The sequence below is a fragment of the Budorcas taxicolor genome, chromosome 3 (assembly GCF_023091745.1).
Source record: "Budorcas taxicolor isolate Tak-1 chromosome 3, Takin1.1, whole genome shotgun sequence".
Taxonomy (NCBI): domain Eukaryota; kingdom Metazoa; phylum Chordata; class Mammalia; order Artiodactyla; family Bovidae; genus Budorcas; species Budorcas taxicolor.
Window position 1 is genome coordinate 99,899,581 of NC_068912.1, and position 21,733 is coordinate 99,921,313.

Below are 21,733 nucleotides of genomic sequence, written 5' to 3' on the forward strand. Positions count from 1 at the left end.
GGGGAGAGAGGGGGAGGGCACTTTCAGAAACCACAGGGCAATGCCACCTGCCCAGGACAGGGGTCTGGGAAGAGAAACTCGGCCCCGTTCCCCCGCAAGCCCCTGACCACAGCACCAAACCCTGATCCCCCTCTCTCAATCCCCTTCCCTCTCTCTGAAGCCCCATCTCTCTGAGCTTCTCTGAAGCCCCCTTCCCTCTCTGACAGCATTGCTCTCTTTTGGCCCCCATCTCCCTTCTTTCAGTTCCTCTCCCATCGAGCCTTTCTCTAAACCACCACGTTCTCTGGGCCTCATCTTCCTCTCTGACCTGACCCCCACCCCCACCCCACCCCTCACCCCCAAGGGAGCCCCCTCCCCTTTCTGAGCCCCTTGTCCTCTCTGGGCCCCTCCCCCTCGAGCCCCTCCCACTCTGAACCCACACTCACGATATACTTCCAGATCCAGGCCAGGAAACGTTTGAGTGAGTCTGGCAACCTGAGAGAGGTGACTGTGTTCTTCATGGAGGGGTCCACAATGTCCCCCTTACTGAGGAACCACAGACACACAGCTGGTCAGTTATGGCCTTCAGCTGGCCATCACCCAGCCATCAGCTTCCCCTCTGTAGATAAGCTACAGAGAGAGGTTTGACCCAAAGAAATACTCTGTTCCCAGCATCACCACCCCAGAACATGTGCATCCTGAAGGCAGAGCTTGGTTGGGTGACTTGCTGCTTATGGTCACACAATGAGCCAGAGGCACCAAAGCAGCCCAGGCCTGCAGCTCCCCACCTAGGGTTCAAGCTGCCACCAGCCCTTTCCTTAACCCCATTTCCATCACACCCCACATCCGAGTCCCAGCAGACATACAGTTTCTCCAGAAGGCTGGCCCCTCCATCAGCAAACAGACTCCCTAGGAACAGGTGAAAGAAGGCATACTCTGTTCGGGGGACAGAGAAGGGGATGACCTGGGGAGAGAGAGGCCGAGTCGGGGCCTGGAGCTCCTCCTGCTCTGCCCCATGTTCTCTCTGCATCCCTCAGGATTTAAAGAGAGAATACCACATCAGCTCCTCAGCAAGCTTGGGAAGCCCTTATGCTCTGCCCACTCCCTCACCCCCTCCACAGAGATAAGGCAGAATTTGAGCTGCTTGCTTAACTGTGATCCAGCCCCTTGCCAAGTGCTTTATTGGGAGCTCATTCAATCATCACAGCCACCCAGTGCAGTAGCAACCTGAGGCTCATAGAGTTGAAGAGACTGCCTCAGCAATTCTCAAAGGGTGGCGGGGCAGGGACAAGCCACTGGGGCATGGGAAGTAGGGGAAGAAGAGGGCCACTCTGAGGACAAGAGGCTCCTTACAGCCATTTGATGGAGACAACAGAAACCCAAGCTCTAGGAATTATAGGAATGAGTCTCAGAGATCCTGCTACTGAAGGGGGATGCCTTCCTCAAGGATGGGACCCACCCTGCCCCCACCTCCACTCCATCGGCCTCCAGGAAGCCTAGGGGAAACACAATGATCTCACTAGCACAAACTCAGATATAACCTTTCTCCCCAAGAATGGACCAACCCAGCATTCTCACTGACCTGGTCTCCCTTCCAAGGGCCAAGTAAGCCTACCTGGTGTCCTGCATCCCGGAGCAGCCTGGATGTGAGCTTCACAGCCCTGGCCATGCTAGGTGATGGCTGGGTGAAGCCATCTGATTCGTAGTAGCCAATTCGAAGGGGACGGTTACTGGAGTACACCTTGGGGAAAGAGGGGCTGGGTTAGGGGAGATTGGCCAGAAGACAAGGTGGCCTCATTCCAAGGGCCCCTTAAAGCCTCCCTATATACTCTCCAGGGTTTAGGTCCTCTGAAGAACTCTCCAGAAGAGGAAGAAATGGATGGGGACGTGACTGATTGGGTAGCTGGAGTGGATAGTTAAACAGATTCACAAGTGAATGGGTGGGTGTATGAGACGGTGAATGGGTGAGTGGGCAAGGGTTAAACAGAGAAATGGGTGGGTGGGTAAATGAATGGATGGAGGTGAGTGGTGAGTGGGCAGGCAGGCGAGTAAGTACATGAAAAGACACAAATATCTTAAAGCCAAAGAAGGGTCAGGAGAAGAAGAGCATGAAGGGACCAATAGAGGCGAATAATAGATAGCAGACAGTGACCGCAGGCTGATTGTACTGCAGTATGTGTAGGGAATCAGATGGATAGACACTGGCTGAACAGTAGACAGAGACTCCCCCTATGCAGCAGATCCTGGAGTCAGATAGGGCTGGGTTCCAAGCCACTATGTAATCATCAGAAGGTCATTTCACTTCCCTTCAGTTTCCTCACTTGTAAATGGGAGGAGCGAAGCTCATTCTATAGAGTGAGTGTTAGGATGAAGTACAAAGAGCCACCACATAGTAGGTACCAATAAACATGCCTGAGTGAGTTAATGCAAAAATGAAGAGTCAGAGCTAGAAGGGTCTACAGCAAAATTCTGGTTCAACATCTTCATTGTACCAATGTGGAGGCTGAGGCCTAGAGAAGAGATGTGACTTGGCCAGAGTTACCTAGAGGCCTAACAACCCAGCTTCCCTTGATACCAGGCTCTCTACACCACACTTGCTGAGCTTACTGCCCCTGTGTGTTGGGCAAATGATGATGGAGTCCCTCCCTGGGGTAATATCATCTATGGCTCCAGGTGGCACAGAAGCCAAAGCAGGTGGCATCTGGTCGGGTTGGGGAATGAACTGACTGAGCATGCAGGCTTCCTGCTCACTGCACTTGGGCTGGGAAAGGAGAGCTTCACAGGGAATGGTCCTAGTGGCTGGTTGTTGAGGAATGAAGGGAGAAGAGAGGGAGCCCTCCAGGCTTCCTCCCTACCCAGCTCACCTCCTCCCTGAAGGGCAGGAAGGGCACAGTGGGGTCCAGTCGGTGCATGTGTTCACTCAGCAGTGCTCGCAGGCACAGTGCCAGGCTCTCCACGTCCCAGGCCAAGGGGCCAGTCACTGTGACCACTGTACAGAGCAGGTGGAAAGAGGTAGACATGCCACAGCCTTTCTGCTTTGGGGACCCACACTGCCTGGCCTCAGAGAGGGGGACCCAGGGCCATGATCAGGGAAAAGTGAAGAGGCCCTGGGGCTGTCTTAGGTCAGGGGTTGAGAATGAGTGGAGCTGGCAGACTAGCTCAAACAACCTTCCAGCCTGCAGGGAGATTCTCCTCTGGGGCAGAACACTAGGAGACCAGCAAGCAAGGTGAAAGCTAAGGAACAGGAAGCTCCTCTCCAAGGGGCAAGAGTCACTGGACTAGAAAGCCAAGCAGAACCTTCCCCCATATTCCTTGGTCACTGATGGGGCTGGTCTGTGTGAGATACAGTGAAATGTCCTTGGGAGAAAGGCAAACAGGTGGCCTTTGAATGGCTATGGCCAACACAGACAAGAGCTTACCTGTTTTCCTGCCCTTGACAGCAGAGGCAACTCCAGAGTTGCTGCAAAACCCCACCCACCCAGAGCCCAGCTCAGCACGTGAAGGGAAGGACTTAGGTGCCAAAGAGGCTTGAACACCCAGCCAGTGTACTCCCCCAGGGCCCAGCACACAAGAGTAAGAGCTGCCTCAACCCTCCCATGACTCTTTACTGTCCACAGAATAAATCTGAGCCATTTTACTTCCCTTCAAGGCTCTAAATTATCAACTCTTTCCATAGCTTCCCTTTCTAGCCCTTCCATACGTACTCACACATTGTTCCAGGCAAAATAGGCTGCTTATAGAATTACAGCCTTCTAGATGCTACTCGATAGACATGAGTTTGATCAAGCTCCAGGAGTTGGTGATGGACAGGGAAGCCTGGCATGCTGCAGTCCATAGGGTCGCAAAGAGTCTGACACAGCTGAGTGACTGAACTGAACTGAACTGAACTGAAGATGCTTCTCCAACTCTGCATGTCCATCCTTTAAAAACCAAGCTGAAATACTGCCTTCTCCAGGAAGCCTTCCCTGCCTTTGACCTGCTTCTAAAAGTGTAAAATCTTGGCCTTTAATAAATTCTATTGAAGAAAATGTCAACTTCATCCCTCTCTTTGACCTTTTCTTAAGCCTGGATTCAGTTCAGTTCAGTCGCTCAGTCGTGTCCAACTCTTTGCGACCCCATGGACCGCAGCACGCCAGGCCTCCCTGTCCATCACCAACTCCTGGAGTTTACCTAAACTCATGTCCATTGAGTCAGTGATACCATCCAACCATCTCATCCTCTGTCGTCCCCTTCTCCTCCTGCCTTCAATCTTGCCCAGCATCAGGGTCTTTTCAAATGAGTCAGCTCTTTGCACCAGGTATAAGCCAGTTGGATGTTAAAGAGCAGAACAGGGCCCGGGGCTGGGTCTGAAAGTGTTCTGTGTCCCTGTATACGGCCACACAGTGTAGGTAGTCAGAGTGGGCTTGAAATATGGGTGGATGGGTGGATAGATGTATGAGTGAGTGCAAAACAGATGGAAAAATTAATGGAAATATGGATGGATTGGTGGGTGAATGGATGAATGGAGGCAAATGTGGATTGATGGATGGCTAGTTGAGTAGGTAGATGGAGAGATAAATGTCTGACTGAATGAATAAATGAATGGAAGGAAGAATGTAAGTTCTTCAGAGGCTTGGATATTGTCCATTTTGTTCACTGATGCATTCCAAGTACATAGATCAGTGTCTGGCACAGAGTAAACACTCAATAAATACTTTTTAAATAAATTAAATGGCAGATGAATGGTGAAATTGTTTGATGGATAGAAACTGGGATGGCGACTGCATGGATGCATGAATGGATGAGAAATTGATATAGATGGATAAATACATGGATTGATGTATGAGGAAGGAAGTAAATGAACAGATGGATGGATGAATGAATTAATGAAATAATGAATGAGTGGACAGTGTATCCCACTCCCTCCTGTACGAAACATGGTGTGTTTAGCTGTGGGGCTGAGGCAGGAGTTACTGGAAGCCCTCCTACCTCATCCACTTCCCCTACTACTGAGCTAATGAGAATCGTTATATGGACAAGACCCCTAGTTTCTCCAGACTGGGCTGAGCCTACCCAGGCCCCCCACCACCAAGTACCTGAGGCGGTATCCTGTGACCCGGATACCACAGACACCACAAAAGCTGGCTGGAATACGGATACTGCCTCCGGTGTCAGTACCCATGCCCAGGATGGAACCCCCTTTTGTCAGGAGAGCTCCTTCACCTCCTGAGGAGCCCCCAGGTGTCTTCTTTAAGTTCTGAGGGTTCAGAGTCTGTCCATAGATGGGGTTGCTGCAATCAAAGCTGAGGGAAGCAGAAGAAATGGGGCTGGGAGGGGAAGGTATAACTGGAGAAAACTGCACGGCCCGTAGAGAGGCCAACCTCCCTCGGAGTCAGCCCCAGGACCGATGAGCTCCCCCTGCGGGCCAGGAACCTCCTGGTGTCCCTTCAGTTGAGGCGAGAGGCGGCTGCTGCAGGAGAGACCAACCAGGACTCCTAAAATGAAGATCAAGGAGCCAGCAGCTCTGCTAAACAGTGGGGAACAGGTTATGAAAACAGATAGAAACAGATACACTACAGGCTGAGTGGGGTGGGAGGAGAATGAGGAATGAGAACAGCTAGAGAGCCGGAGCAGAAACAGAGGCGTAACTTTTCAGTGCCTCTGGGCCTGAGGGCCCTTAAAGACCATGAGTCCACACACGTGTTGTCAGATAGGGACACTGAGGCTCAGAGGGCAGAAAAGACTTGCCCAAGAACCTCCATCCCAAGGTCTACATGACCAGCCCCCACCTCACCCTCAGCCCTTCAGCGGCAGCTTCATCCTGGGCCCAGCCTTGTTCCCAGCCCCGGTCCCGGCCCCGGCCCCAGCCCGGGTTGGCCTGCCTGTTGCAGAGACCTGAGCAGCGTCTGGGAGATGTTGGTCTTAACAAAGGGAATAGCTCCCTGAGCCTTTAACACTTTCACGACGACTCCGTCCTTGGCTGCCGGCTTCTCCAGGAAATGGGCCAGGCCACACGTAGAGTCATGGCCCTGCAGGGAAGTGACACAAGCTCCAGCCCCTGGGGGTCAGAGTGGAACCAGCCACCGAACAGATTCTCTCCGGCACTCCAGTCCGCTCACAAGCATTCTCTCTCCTGCTGAGATGCAGGCGCTGCACCCTTAAGATTCATGAGTGACAGGAGAGATCAGCGGTGAAGAGATTGGGTTTGGGAGCCTGACTGCTGGTTTGGTTTCCAGCTGGCCACTTTCTAACCTTGGGGCCTAGATTGGGCAAGTGACTTGCCCAATGTCACACACTCAGATGCTCACATGTACACATGCACATGTATCCCCAGGGCTCACCATGCAGTCATAGACGTCCTTGAGGCTGATGGGGACCCCATAGAGGAGTCCTCGCTCACTCTTCTTGAGTTTCTTCAATGCCTGCAACTGTTCCTCACATTCATCTACGAAATCCGTCAGGCAATTCACCTCCTGGTGTACCTTCATTGCCTGAGCATCATTGAGGGAAGGCAGAGAGGGGCTCAGGGCATGACCAGGGGCAGGACACTGAGTCACCCCAGCCCCTCTGCCCATCCTGACTCAGGGCAGAAGTGACAGGACTGTGGCACAAGCTCCCTCCCAAGCTGGCTGCAATGCCATAGGGTCACACCTGGCCCCCAACTATTCCACCCAGAGCCCCAAGATTGGGCTCTGACTGGGACCGCACCTCCTCTAGGTAGCTGCAGAGGATGCTCTCCAAACTCAGCTCATCAGCAAGCAGCTTCTGGACCAGCTTCTCCAGCGGCAGCTCCAGAATGGGCTTGGGGTCCAGCTCTGGCTCCTGCAGAGACGGGGGCAGGCAGATATCACACTGCTCCACTCAGGGCCCCCCCCACCATCAACATCATGCCTAGGTGGACACAGAGTACTCCTCACATGTTCCTGGGCCCATCCTTAGCTTTAAAGACATCTCCCAATCAGTCTCCAGGTTGGAATAAGAGCCCTCCAGGGACACAAGTGTCCTCCTCTGTGTTGGCCTCCCCAGAGTCCAACCCCAGGGCCCAGCACAGAGAAGGCCGGCCCCCTCCTCATGCAACTATCCAACAGGGCCCCCCGTGGAGTGGGAGGGACTCTACATGCACATCTTGGGATGCAGGGCTTACGAAAAGTGAGGCTCAGTTCTTTGAGGTTTGCCTTCAGGAGTCACCGCCCCAGCATCCCACCTTTCCTTCTTCTCCAGTCCTCCCACACCTGCTGATCTGACCTTGGGGAAAGGTCAGGGTGGCAGGAGAGCTGGAAGCCAGCCTTGACCACAGCCCTGGTCAGTGGGGTAACGCAGGTGAACCTCTCCCCATCCTGTGGCCTAGGTCTCCTCAGAGAGGAAAGTATCAGAATACGGTCATGAGTCAGCCACGCAGCGGAGCATAGACAAGCCCCCCAGCTGCCCTGAGCCCAGAACTCCTGGAACAGCCTGAGAACTCCTAATCAAGGATCCAGCACACAGTGGGCATTCAAGAAGATGAAGTTGCCTCTCTTTGTCCTCCATGGCCCCAGCTGAGCCCCTGATGCCTTCAAGTTGAAATGTGGGTTAGGTGGGCCTTTCTCGGTCCTGGAGGGGACATAGGGAGACAGAGGGATTTTCCTGGGAGGTTGGGGCTTCAAGGCTTCTTGGATTCTTCCAGTCCTCATCTTATTCTCATCCGTAGCATCTGACTGCTAGAAACTTTCCTCTGGAAACGCTCCATGCCCTCAACTCCCCTGACTTCCCTCTCCCTTCCAGCAATTCCTGCCCAGTCTCCTCTGACCCTCCTACTCCAGTAAATGTTGGCCACCTCCCTCCCTACCTGTCTACCTTCTCTGATGAACCCAGTGGCCAGTTCTCCCCGTTTCTCCAGTCCAGACCTACTTCCCATCAGGCCTCAGGCCCATTTACCCACCCATGGACCCACAGACATCCAGGATTCATCATTTTTCTGTCAAATCTGTTCCTCTTTATGAGATTCCCAACCGATGACACTTGTGTCATCAACAAGGTGAATCTCAGATCCCCTGGATCCTCACACCCAAGTTCTGAATATGGCTGGATAAATACCAACACAATCACACATATAATGTATTACAACACTTCAATCTATGCCGGGCCACCTTCCAAGAATTTTACATATAATCGTTTATATTACTCCTTGCAACAACTCTAGGAGGTAAGCTGTGTAACTTCCTCATTTTACAGCAGAAGATGCTCAGGCACAGAGAGCCGTTTACCCAAGGATCTGGATTCACTGGGCAGTGCAGTCCCAGCCACCATTCTCCTCTCCACGCTCAGTGCTGACAGGTGGTTCTGCCTCCTTCAAATCACCCCCTTCTGACTTCTCAGACTCCTTCCTGCCTAGAACCTTCTTTCTCTCTTAGTTTTCTTACACCTCCTCGTTGGCCTCCCTGCCTCTAGTCTTCCCTTCCAGCTCAGCCTCTTCACTGCGGCCAGGGTGATGCTGGTAGGTGTTACACTCAGTCACTCACTCATGTCTGACGCTTTGTGACCCTTTGTATTGTAGCCCACCAGGCTCCTCCATTCATGGAATTTTTCAGACAAGAATACTGGAGTGAGTTGTCATTTCCTCCTCCAGGGATTTTCCCGACCCAAGGCTGGAACTTGATTTTCTTGTGTTTGCTGCTTTGGCAGGCAGATTCTTTACCTGCTGAGCCATTGAGAAAGCTCAAGTATACTGTGTGACTAGCCATTTCTTTGTCCAGGAGATCTTCCTGACCCAGGGATCGAAACTGTGTTTCCTACATTGCAGGCTAGTTCTTTACTGTCTGAGCCATAACTACTTATATAAAACCCATGACATGTTCCTGGTGCAGTAAGTACTGGGTAACTGAGAATATTGGTGTATCTATATGTGAACACATTAGATGTTTATGGTGACCCTTGTAGAAAGAGAATGTTGTCGCAACTTTATTCTGAGGGCTCCCCTGGTGGCACCATGTGAACAAGTGCCCATCATCCATATAGACCCTTGAAGCCGTTGCTCCCTGGCAGTTGTCCTTATGTGGCCACTGGTGAAAATGACAGCCTGCCAGGAACTGGGGAGAGGTGGGAAGAGAAGGCCAGGGCGGTGACAATGGTGGCTCTGCAGGCCTCTGCCGGGACTGCCCCTCTGCTGGCACTCCAGTGACCAGGGGTGGGGGGCTTTCAAGGGTCCAAGAAAGCTTTTTAGCAACCCTGATGAATGGAACAAATATACTAGAACAAATCCACTGAAACTCACTAGAAACCCACTCAGCAAGGACAACATTATTGCTGAAATGAGAATATCATTTAGAAAATGCTTGCTGTGTACCCAGGCACCACTGTCAAAATTATTAACTTGTGGACTATAATTATAATGGTCACTCCATCACAGAGGTGAGTCGGTTAAGGCAGAGAGGAATTATTTAAAATGTAAGCGTTGGAGTCAGGATTCGAACACAGGCAGTCCAGCACTGTCTTAACTACCACACTCTTAACCAGCATGTTACACAACTGCTTCCAAGGCTTGTAAGATTAGGGTCAATGAAATTTATATGACATTCTAATAACAATGTTTATTGTTGACAACAGAGATCCCTGAAGACTATATAAAACCTCAGAAGGTATCAGAAGAGCCAGGAATTCTGAGTGTCACTGCTACTGGTTCAGCGGAAGCTGAGGCAGACTCAGCCTAAGGAATGATGCATTGGTGTTGAAAGTCTCTATTTAATGAGACTGCAGGTCACCTAATGACCCAGCTTATTGAGAGAGCTTAATAAAGCTTTTAATAACGCTTGAAAGATAGGGACATCTTCAAAAGATGATCATCACATCAGAAGAGCCCCACACATTTTCAAAAGATCAACAAATTATTTGGAAATTATTACAATAATCTGATGAAAGAATTGAACTTCAACTCATATTACTTTTAAGCCATTTTAGTATATAGTTTAGAACAAATCACCCCCTCCAGCCAAGCCCCACAGCTCCCAGGACATCCGGCCTTCTGCACACTCAGCTAGTGCTGCCTCCACGTGCGGATTGAAAATCAAAGAAAATATACTTCAAAGTTTTTAGTAAATTGGTTATTAATCTTTCCAAAGTGGTCATTACATATGTTGAACTAAAAAGCCTCTTGATGAAAGGGAAAGAGGAGAGTGAAAAAGTTGGCTTAAAGCTCGACATTCAGAAAACGAAGATCATGGCATCTGGTCCCATCACTTCATGGGAAATAGATGGGGAAACAGTGGAAACAGTGTCAGACTTAATTTCTGGGGGCTTCAAAATCACTGCAGATGGTGACTGCAGCCGTGAAATTAAAAGACGCTTACTCCTTGGAAGAAAAGTTATGGCCAACCTAGATAGCATATTAAAAAGCAGAGACATTACTTTGCCAACAAAGGTCCGTCTAGTCAAGGCTATGGTTTTTCCTGTGGTCATGTATGGATGTGAGAATTGGACTGTGAAGAAAGCTGAGCGCCGAAGAATTGATGCTTTTGAACTGTGGTGTTGGAGAAGACTCTTGAGGGTCCCTTGGACTGCAAGGAGATCCAACCAGTCCATTCTAATGGAGATCAGCCCTGGGTGTTCCTTGGAAGGAATGATGCTAAAGCTGAAACTGCAGTATTTTGGCCACCTCATGCGAAGAGTTGACTCATTGGAAAAGACTCTGATGCTGGGAGGGATTGGGGGCAGGAGGAGAAGGGGATGACAGGAGATGAATGGACGTGAGTTTGAGTGAACTCCGGGAGCTGGTGATCGACAGGGAGGCCTGGCGTGCTGCGATTCATGGGGTCGCAAAGAGTCGGGCATGACTGAGCGTCTGAACTGAACTGAACTGAATATCAAAAACTCCCTTAACCTTCAGGGTGGCAGTTTCCACCTGAAGTGACCAGAGCCTCCTAGCCAACAGCCGTCGGTCAGTAGATCCTACAAATATTATTTTCTAGGTGTTCTATAGCAGCAGTCCCCAGCCTTTTGGGCACCAGGGACTGGTTTCATGGAAGACAATTTTTCCATGGGTTTGGGGGTTGCAAGCAATGGGGAGAAGCTGTATATGCAGATGAGGCTTCGATCACTCAGCTGCCACTCACCTCCTGCAGTGAGGTTCCAGGGGCTGGGGACACTCCCTGCCTCCCCACCACGTTATAGAAACAGTGCCTTACCTCAGGCTTTTCTCTTTCTAGTACTGCCTTTCTTGTTCCCTCCTCCTTTTGAAAAAGCTCCTACATATCCTTCAAGGCTTAGGTCCAAAACTGCTTCCCTGTGAAACCTTCCCCACTCAACCCTCTCCAGGTAGCAGATCACCTCTCCTGCCAAGTCCCACAGCTTTGAGGGCATCTGACCTTTGCCACTCTCAGCTGAACTGCCTGTCTCCCTTCATGGTTCTCGCAACTCTGCTTCCATCACACACACCCCCTGCCCCAGACTGGGAGCCTCTTTAAGGCAAGCTTGGGTCAGATGTCAAATGTCAGATTATCTGAATAATGAATCTGTCCTCAGGGTCCAGCAGAGGCAAGACCCAGGAGAATCCGTTGTAAAATGTTCCTAAATGGAACTGAATTGGATTTGTTTGAACCCTGTGAGGGTTTGACCTATGTTTCAGCTTCCCATCTGCCTGGATCAGAAAGCTGGTCACCTGACCTTGAGGGTAACCCTGGCAGAGGAGTGATCTGATTGGAAAGGTGCCTAGGGCAGACCTGTACAGCTTTGTTGGGAAGAGAATAAGGTGCTGAGAGCCAAGAGACTTTGAGGGAAGGTTGGAGGTACCATGGATGATCTCACTCCAAACCCTTTACAGTCTTCCAGCCACCCAGACACCCCTTTCCAGGTACCCAGCCTAATAACTACCTATCCCAGATATCCACACGTACACCAACCAGATGCCCAGTGACAGTGACGTCACTCAGTCATGTCCGACTCTTTGTGACCCTATGTACTGTAGCCTACCACGCTCCTCCGTCCATGGAATTTTCCAGGCAAGAATACTGGAGTGGGTTGCCATTTCCTTCTCCAGAGGATCTTCCTGACCCAGGAATCGAACCTGGGTCTCCCACATTGTAGGCAGACACTTTACCTTCTGAGCCACCAGGGAAGTCCAAGACACACCCCAAACCAGACATCCTCACACACGAGATACAATCACATGGGTACATACTCAACCAAACATACAGACCCAAACCAGCCAAACATATCCAGGTGAATATACCCCAATGAATAACACATGTACACTCAACCAGGCCCACACCAAGGCACATGACCGAACATAAACAGCTCACAGCCAGACACACACCCAGCCAGCACACAGGAGGGACATACAAGCAGACCCTGGTATTTGCAGTGAAGGAACCTAAACCCACCACTTTGCACAGATGGGGCCTCCCTGCACACACAGGAATCCTCTCCATCATGCAGAATCGCTGCAGCAACCCCATTAGCCCAGATTTCCTCCTCATCAACCAGGGAGGGGCAGCTGCTCTCTGGGGCAGATTGATTTATCCAACTAATTAGCCCCAATTAATATTAATACACAGTCTCAGAAACTGCAGCAGCTAGGGCAGAGGAACTGTCCACCGGGGCCATCAATCACCATCCGGGGAGATGGCAAAGGACACTCAGGAACTCTGGAGCATGGGGATAGCACCTCAGGCACTACCCCAACCCCCACTCCCAGAGGGAGTCTACCACAATCACCCAAGATACCACGAGCCCACCTCTCCTTGGGCAGATGGGGAATCCAAGGCCCAGAAAAAGGATGGTCACATCGTGCAGGCTACCCAACAAACCAAAGTCACGGTATAGAGTTGTCTCCGTGCCTCTCCCTCTCAGCTCTCGGCCGCTCGCGACAGGACAGACATACCCACATCTCAACTGCCAGCCTCGCTGTCTTGCACCACTGGCAGTCAAACTGTCCAAGCCCCCATGTGAGAAACATAGCTTCCTGGCAGACTCACAGATTTAGAAAATGAACTTAAGGTTGCCAGGGGGAAGGATGCAGGGAAAGGACAGTTAGGGAGTTTGGGATCGACACGTACACACTGCTATATTTTAAATGGGTAACCAACAAGGATCTACTGTATAGCACGGGAAGCTCCCCTCAGTGTTACACGGCAGCCTGTATGGAAGCGGAGTTTAATGGAGAATGGATACACGGAGACATGCATATGCATGGCTGAGTCACTCTGAAGTCCACCTGAAACTACTATAGCTACACCCCAATATAAAATTAGAAGTTTAAAGGACAAAAAAATTAAATAAAATAAACTCAGATTCACTTCAGAGCCTGTGCTCTTAACAATTAAAGGAAAGAAACATAGCTTCCTGTGAAGACCCCACCTTCAGTGATCCCCAGTGTTTTGTGCCTGTCGTGTGCTCAGCAAAAATTTGCAGAATCCCCATGTGGAGGATGAAGGGGACGAGAGGCAGAATTTAAAGACCAGGGTCCTGTCCCAGGTGGGGTCTAAGGGTGCTCAGGGGCTGAAAGAAGCCTGGCCTCCTACCTACAGTTGCCTCCATCAGTTTTAGTTCAACAAATAGCCCAGGTAAATACCCACCATGCAGCCGAGCCCTGTGACAGGCACTGGAAGAAAGAGAAAACACACTGCCTCTGACCTCAAGGGGCTCAAAGGACACAGATGAAGGAGGAACTGATGGGGACACAAGAAGCCAGCTTAGGGAGCTGGCGGGGGCAGGGCTGCTCCCTGTCTACTGAAGGAGATGAGGTCACGGGAGGAGATCTGTCCCGAGGTGGGACCCACTATTGGGATTGAGGGTCAACGTCCACTCACTTGCTGCCGGAGACGTCCTGCCAGGGCTGCCATCCTCCTCAGAGCCTCCTCCCTACGCTTCTGCGCCCTCAGGATCCTGCTCCGTGCTGGAGCCTGCCACCAGAAGAGCATGGTGGCCCCCAGCCAGACAGCCCCTAGCGGAGCCACCAGGAGTAACACCACTAGCAGTTGAGATAGCCAAATCACCCCAGGCATTGTGGGACCCGTGCAGATGTACCAACTGCTTCCTCAGGAAGGCTGCCTTTTTATTTGTCAGCTCCACCCTCCCACACCTGTTTCTCAAAGGGGCGGGAACCCCAGGTGTTGGCAGAACCTAACCTCATCCCAACTAGCTCTTACAGCCATCTGGACCTATCCTTATGCAAATAAAGTCCTCTGTTCCTCAGGCCAGGCAGATGAAGGGGCTATGGCAGAAACTAGCCTGAAGAGGAGCCCAAGACATCAGGTAGGCAGGTGACTCGGCTCTGATCCCACTTCCTTCACATTCTCCTCCCTCATCCCACCCACCCCTCAGACACCCCACCAGCACCCCAACCTACCCCTTTCCAGTTCTCAGTGGGTTGCTTCTATGGTTTCCTGTTGTTTGCAGGATAATCACCAACCCCCTTAACATGACTCTCAGGCCACAGGGAGGTGGACTGAACAGCCCACCTGCCCAGAATTAGCAGCTCACTCTGGGGGTGTCTGAGGCCCAGGCAGAGAAGAAAGGAAAGGACACCTGGGGATGCAGGCAAGGTTCAGAAGGCATCCGTCCCAGGAACTGAGGACCAAGGCAGGTAGGCATAGTCCTCTCCCCTTCCCCTGCCAGCACAGCTGAACTTTTGTTCCTGATTCCCCAGGCAAGGCCACTGCTGCCCCTGGCACTGAAGCCTCTCTAGTCGACTGCTTCACCCTTCCAGACCCATCTCCCATTTTCTCATTGGACTAGGGACTCCCTACCACCAAGAAGAGGAGACTTCTTCAGGGCGGGGTGGGATGGGGTGGGGTGAGAAGGTGGAAGTGACTTCCTGCAGGAAAGACCAAGAGGATGTGCAGCGGCAGAGCAGGAAGGACTTGCTTTGGGAGTCCTTCTGCGCCCATCTGTTTGGGCCTGATCCTCTGTATCAGAGAGGGAGAAGGGAGCATTCAGAAATATCTGAGGCTGCCAGTCACTGACAACCTGGAAAATGGTGGCTTCACCCTCAAGACTGGGAAGTCAGAAGCAGATTTGGCGGGAAAGAGATGGGTCTGTGGTTTGTAATGTTGAGTCTGAGCACCCAGACCCGGATTGAAGTCAGCAGTTGACCTACTGATCATGTCCTAAAGGGTAACCCCGAGGTCATCTACTCTCTACTACTCTTCACCATCTCCAAGAGGCCTCTGGAATTAGCCTTCCTTGACATCAAACTCCCTGTGACTTCCTCCTGTTCTCCCACCGTTCCTTTCCCCACCCCCCATGCGCTGTCACTGAACCCTGACTTACCCTGACAGCTCAGGTCCCCCAGGCATCAATTAGCAGAAATGCCCCCGCTGCTCCTGGGGCCTTGTTACATCACCCTTTCCAGAACTGCACCCCTCCATTTCGTCGCCTCATTTTATCTCCGCATCACACTTAACATTCACTGAAATCATTGTTATTTATTTCTTGCCTCCCTCCCTGAAAAATAAGTTTCTTAACAGCAAGTATCTCATAAATCTTTTGCAAAGTGCCTGGCACATGGCAGTTGCTCAATGATACTTCTTAAATGGAGGAATAACAAACGAGTCGAGCCCTTTATTTCTGCCTTTATCTCTATGGATCTCGTCTATTACCTTTACGGCTCCTTTCTAGCAGCATTTAACACCTTATGTCTCTCCCATCTTAAAAAAATAATAATAAAAACAAATTCTTGAAGGCCCTCTCAGATCTACATCCTACAGAGCTACCACATCGACATGTTTCTTCTACTCCCAGCCAAGCTTCTCCAGTTATCTACACTTGCTGCCTTTATTTGCTCATCTTTCATTCACTCCTCCACCCAATCCAGTCTGATTTATGCCAAGTTATTCCGACAATCTTCCCAAAGTTAACTCAGCAGTATTTGAAGTCTCTGCCTCCACCTTCTTCCTTTATTAATTTCTTTATGGTTGCGCTGGGTCTTCATTGCTACATGTGGGCTTTCTCTAGTTGCAGTGAGTAGGGCTACTCTTCCTTGTGATGCATGGGCTTTTTACTTTTGGTGGCTTCTCTTGTTGCAGGGCATGGGCTCAGTAGTGGTGGTGCACAGGCGTGGTAGCTCTGCAGCATGTGGGATCCTTCCAGACCAAGGATCGAACTAGCGTCCCCTGCATTGGCAGGCAGATTGTTAACCACTGGAACACCAGGGTTATCACCCCATCCTTCTTTTTTTCTTTTTTTCAATTGTATTTGTTTATTAGCTGCACCATGCAGCATGTGAGATCCTAGTTCCCTGGCAAGAGATTGCAACTGTGCCCTCATGCCTTGGCAGGTGGAGTCTCAACCACTGGACCTCCAGGGAAGTCCCTCCACCCTTCTTAAAATACATTCATTTCCTGGTTTTTGTGACAATGCTGCTCTTGGCTTAAATGTCCCTTCCTTCAGGAAGTGTTCCCTGACACACACACACACACCCCCCACAATGAACCAGATACCATTTAGTTTACTTTCATAAAACACAATAGTGCTTCAGCTTTATGGCACTTCAATGGCACCCCACTCCAGTACTCTTGCCTGGAAAATCCCATGGACGGAGGAGCCTGGTGGGCTGCAGTCCATGGGGTCGCCAAGAGTCGGACACGACTGAGCGACTTCACTTTCACATTTCACTTTCATGCATTGGAGAAGGAAATGGCAACCCACTCCAGTGTTTTTGCCTGGAGAATCCCAGGGATGGCGGAGTCTGTGGGGTCCCACAGAGTCAGACACGACTGAAGCGACTTAGCAGCAGCAGCAGCAACAAGTATCTTTATGTGATTGTGCGTTTGGGGTCTGTTTGCTAGAAGAGTGGGGAAAGCTTCCTTCAGGCAGGGACAATTTCTGATTGGTTATCCAGAGGTAATACCTGGGGGAGGAGTTCAATATATTTATTGGATGGATGGTGATGAAGGGGGTATCCTAGAGATGGGGAAATGGATGGATGAGGACTTGCAGACTAGGAGAAAGTCACAGGTTGAATATAGACTGGGAGCTATTTGTCCTTATGGGCACAAGTGAAGGTCACATCTGTAGTAGGATAAATGCGAAAAGGGCCGAGGGCCAGGGCTGACCAGGACACTTCTGTTTAGGATGAGAGAAGGAACAGGAGGTGCCAGATGGCTTCACTAATAACAAGTCAACCACTCCTCCATTCAACAAGCCTTTGTTGGGTACCCACTGAGTACCAGGCACCATGCTGGGTGCTGGACCTACAAGGGCAAACCCCACACAATCCTGACCCCAGGTCATCTCGTCTGCCTCAGTACTCAGGGACAGGTGCCACCGGTGCCGTCAGATACCACATATAGATAGTACCACCTCTCCAGCCTACACGTGGGGAAACTGGGAGGACCCGCCAAGGCTGGATGGGATGTTCAGGACATTATGAGACTTGATTATGTGGCTGTCTCTTATGCCTAGGTTATCCAGGGTATAAAGGCTCTTTCTTTGGCTTTGATTTGATTGATTATTTATTGGTAATTTGAATGAGGTTGGAGAGGTTCGGTGTTCAGATTTGTGGATAGACAAAGCTGGGAGGCTGAACAGAAAGAGTGAGCAACAGCCAGGATCCCAAAGGCTCTCACACCATCTGTAACCAGATACCAGCAGGGGAGCACAGTGCTTGGACACGGCTTCTGTCTCCAGGACTGTGGTCCCTTAGCGCAGAACTCGGCACTCAGAGAGGGCATACTGCATGTTCTTGGGATGATTGTGCAAACAAAGAAAGTACACTAAGTTTAGAGTTGGGTATGTAGATTCAAGTTTTCTCTGCTCAAGTCCTTGACCTTTAGCAAACTGGCCGATCTACCCCAGCGTGTGGGATCTTAGCTCTGACCGGGGATTGAACTTATGCAGCCTGCATTGGAAGCACTGTGTCTTAACCATTGGCTTGTCAGTGAAGTCCCTGTTAGTAACCCTTTCTGAACTTCAGTCTTCTCATCTACAAAATGGAAGCAATAGTGTCCATTTTTTCCAATGAGATAATAGATTATCAACTCCACAGCCTAATTGATGTTGGATTCTATTATTAAGATGCAGACCCTGCTTTCATGCTTTCAGGCATGAACAGAAGCACCAAGAAGCCCTTTCAACACAGCCTGACAGTTGTAAGAGGATGGCCACCCTTACCTTGGATTGGTGGGGCAGGGGGCTCCTAAGGTAGAAACATGAAGAATTCTAGGCAGAGCAAGTACAGTAAGCAAAGGGCATGGAAATGGGAGGTATACAGTGTCCCAAGAACTCCTTCAGGCCCCAAGGAAGGGGAGGAATCCAGATTGGTCAGTTGCACGATCAGGTGAAGCATGGCCTTGTGGGTCAGAGCCAGGAGTCTGGACTGAGTACAAGCCCTTAGGCATGATAAGATTTGCTTTTAGAGCGGTCACTCAGCTGCCATATGAGTCCTGGCCACAGGACTGGAAAAGGTCAGTTTTCATTCCAATCCCAAAGAAGGGCAAATCCAAAGAATGTTCAAACTACCACACAGTTGCACTCATTTCACATGCTAGCAAGGTAATGTTCAAAATATTTCAAGCTAGACTTCAACAGTATGTGAACCAAGGACTTCCAGATGTACAAGCTGGATTTAGAAAAGGCAGAGGAACCAGAGATCAAATTGCCAACATCTACTGGATCATAGAAAAAGCAAGAGAATTCCAGAAAAACATCTACTTCTGCTTCATTGACTACACTAAGGCCTTTTACTGTGTGGATCACAACAAACTGTGGAAAATTCTTAAAGATATGGGAATACCAGACCACCTTACCTGCATTCTGAGAAACCTGATTCAGGTCAATAAGCAACAGTTAGAACCAGACATGAAACAATGGACTAGTTCAAAACTGGGAAAGGAGTATGTCAAGGCTTTATATTGTCACCTTGCTTATTTAACTTATATGCAGAGTACATCATACAAAATGCTGGGCTGGATGAATCCCAAGCTGGAATCAAGATTGTTGAGAGAAATATCAACAACCTCAGATAGGCAAATGACACCACCCTTATGGCAGAAAGTGAAGAGGAACTGAAGAGCTGCTTGATGAAAGTGAAACAGGAGAGTGAAAAATCTGGCTTGAAACTCAACATTCAAAAAGCTAAGATCATGGCATCTGTTCCCATCACTTCATGGTAAATAGATAGGGAAAAAATGGAAACAGTGAGAAACTATTTTCTTGGGCTCCAAATGACTGGACAGTGACTTCGGCCATGATATTAAAAGACATATGCTCCTTGAAAGAAAAGCTATGACAAACCTAGACAGCATATTAAAAAGCAGAAACATCACTTTGCCAACAAAGGTCCATATAGTCAAAGCTATGGTTTTTCCTCTAGTCATATATGGATGTGAGAGTTGGATTATAAAGAAGGTTGAGCATTGAAGACCTGATGCTTTAGAAGTGTGGTGTTGCAGAAGACTCTTGAGGGTCCCTTGGACAGCAAGGAGGTCAAACCAGTCAATCTTAAAGGAAATCAACCCTGAATACTCATTGAAAGGACTGATGCTGAAGCTGAAGCTCCAGTCCTTTGGCCACCTGATGGAAAGAGCCAACTCACTGGAAAAGACCCTGACATGGGTAAGGATTGAGGGCAGGAGAAGGGAGCAACAGAAGAGGAGATGGTTGGATGGCATCATCAACTCAATGAACATGAGTATGAGCAAATTCCGGGAGATAGTGAAGGACGGTCTGACCTGCTGCAGTCCATGGGGTCACAGAGTCAGACATGATTGACCAACTGAACAAAAACAACAACTCAAATGCCAAATGAAAGACAGTTGGAGACAGTCAGTCTGGAGCGGGGAGGCCAGGCAAGAAGCTCTTGAAGTGGACTAGGGAGTAGAGGAAAGGCTGAGACCAGGCAGTAGCCACGTGACTTAGAGGGCCTTGAGACCACAAGACTAGTGGTTGGACAGGAAGAAGCAGTGGCTGGATTATGTTGTCACTCCTCTGGGCCTCCGCATCTTGGGACATCAGGCAGAGCTTCTGACATAGAATAAATCAGATCTTGATTCTAATTCCCCACCTCATTTCTATATGTGGAAAACTGGGAGAACCCAGCAAGGCAGGTTGGGACATTCAGGACTTGATGAGACTTGTGTTATGCGGCCTCGTCCAAGTCACCAGTAAGTACTGAGTCAGATCAGAGCCAAAGTAAGAGTCCTGGGGTTGTCCTGCCCAGAAAGCCTGGGTATGAGAGATTGCCACATAATCAAGTCTCATCAAGTCCTGAATGTCCCAACTAGCCTTGGTGGGTCCTCCCAGGTCTCCCACATACAGAAATTATGTGCTTCTAGCTGTGGGGCCTTTCTGCAAAGTGAGAACACAAGTATACACAACACGGTTAGTAGGATAAAATGACATGATGACTATGAAGGGCCTTAATATTAGTTGGCTCATATTCAGAATGTCCTTCTCACTTGCCCTGATTAAAAGTCATCTCATCACTCCATGTATTAAGTATTAAATATGTGGAGGAGAGTATGGCAACCCACTCCAGAATTCTTGCCTGGAGAATCTCAGTGGACAGAGGAGCCTGGGAGGCTACAATCCATGGGGTCGCAAAAAGCCAGATATGACTAAAGAGACTGAGCATGCACATTAAAGACATAGGTCTTTAATAGCACACCTGCCTGCCTTTCATCCAACAAATATGCTCCAGAAGGCAGCTCTGGGAGGACAAGACCCTTGTCTGTCTCATTTATCATTGCAGTATATCCCAGCATCCAGTACAGCTCCTGGTCCCTAGTAGATGCTCACTTGGTGTTCACTGAATTAACTAAACACCCTATAGGAACCATTCCACATGCTGAGTACTGGGATGAGCATGACAAAGTGCAGTTCTCAGGAAGCTTATTTGAGTGGAGACAAAAAAAAAAAGAAACCAATATGATCCTAGATAGTGACAATAGTATTAAGTCCAAGGGATGGCATGTTAGAAGATGTCAGAGGAAGCTGTTTTTCAAGTAGGTGATCAGGGAGGGTGACATTGGTGTCAAGAGTTCCAAGCAGAGGGACAGCTAACACAAAGGCTCTGGAGCAGGGGCCCGCTTGAGATGATTGAGACCATAAAATGCTTGTGTGGCTGGAGCACAGGGAATGAGAGGAAGAGACAACCAAGATGAGGCAGGGGAGATGGGCAAGGGCCATGTCACTTGGGACCTCAAAGAACTTGAAGAGACTAGATTTTTGTCTCGGTTGATTGGGAAGCCATGCAAGGTCTTAGGGAGAGAGGTGACTCAATCTAATATGCACTTTTATGGGATCACTCTGGCTGCTGTATGGAAAATGGATTGGTTGGACAGGTGGGGAAGGAAGCAGGGACCCCAGTTTGGTCATTGGTGTCCAGGTGAGGGGCAGGAGGCTTGGACCAGAGTGTAGCTGTGGGGGTGGAATGCAATGGGCACTTGCTTCCTCACTGACCACGTCTGCCCTTGGCAGCACTTGGCCCCTTTGTCGAACTTTCCCTCATCCCTGATAATAATCGAGCCAACATGCTTGTGCCAAAATCTGCCACCCACACAGGCCCCAGAGCCTCTCAGAGATGACAGACAGGCTTGGAGGAGCTTCAGCACCACTAAGCACAGAGCTGGGCATGGCCATGCTGGGATTCAAGTGGGGAATCAGTAACCCAGTTATTGATTGGAATTATTGGCTGGAAAGAATGAAAGTGAGGTCTGAAAGCCCAAAGCTATCATTAACCAAAGATAGAAATGGGGCAGGAAGCTGAGGCAGATGCTGAGTTGACTTCATGGAAATATATGAGCCAAAATGACAGTAGCATCAGATGAGAAATCAGGGCAAAGAGCAGCAGCTTCTTGGTCATCCC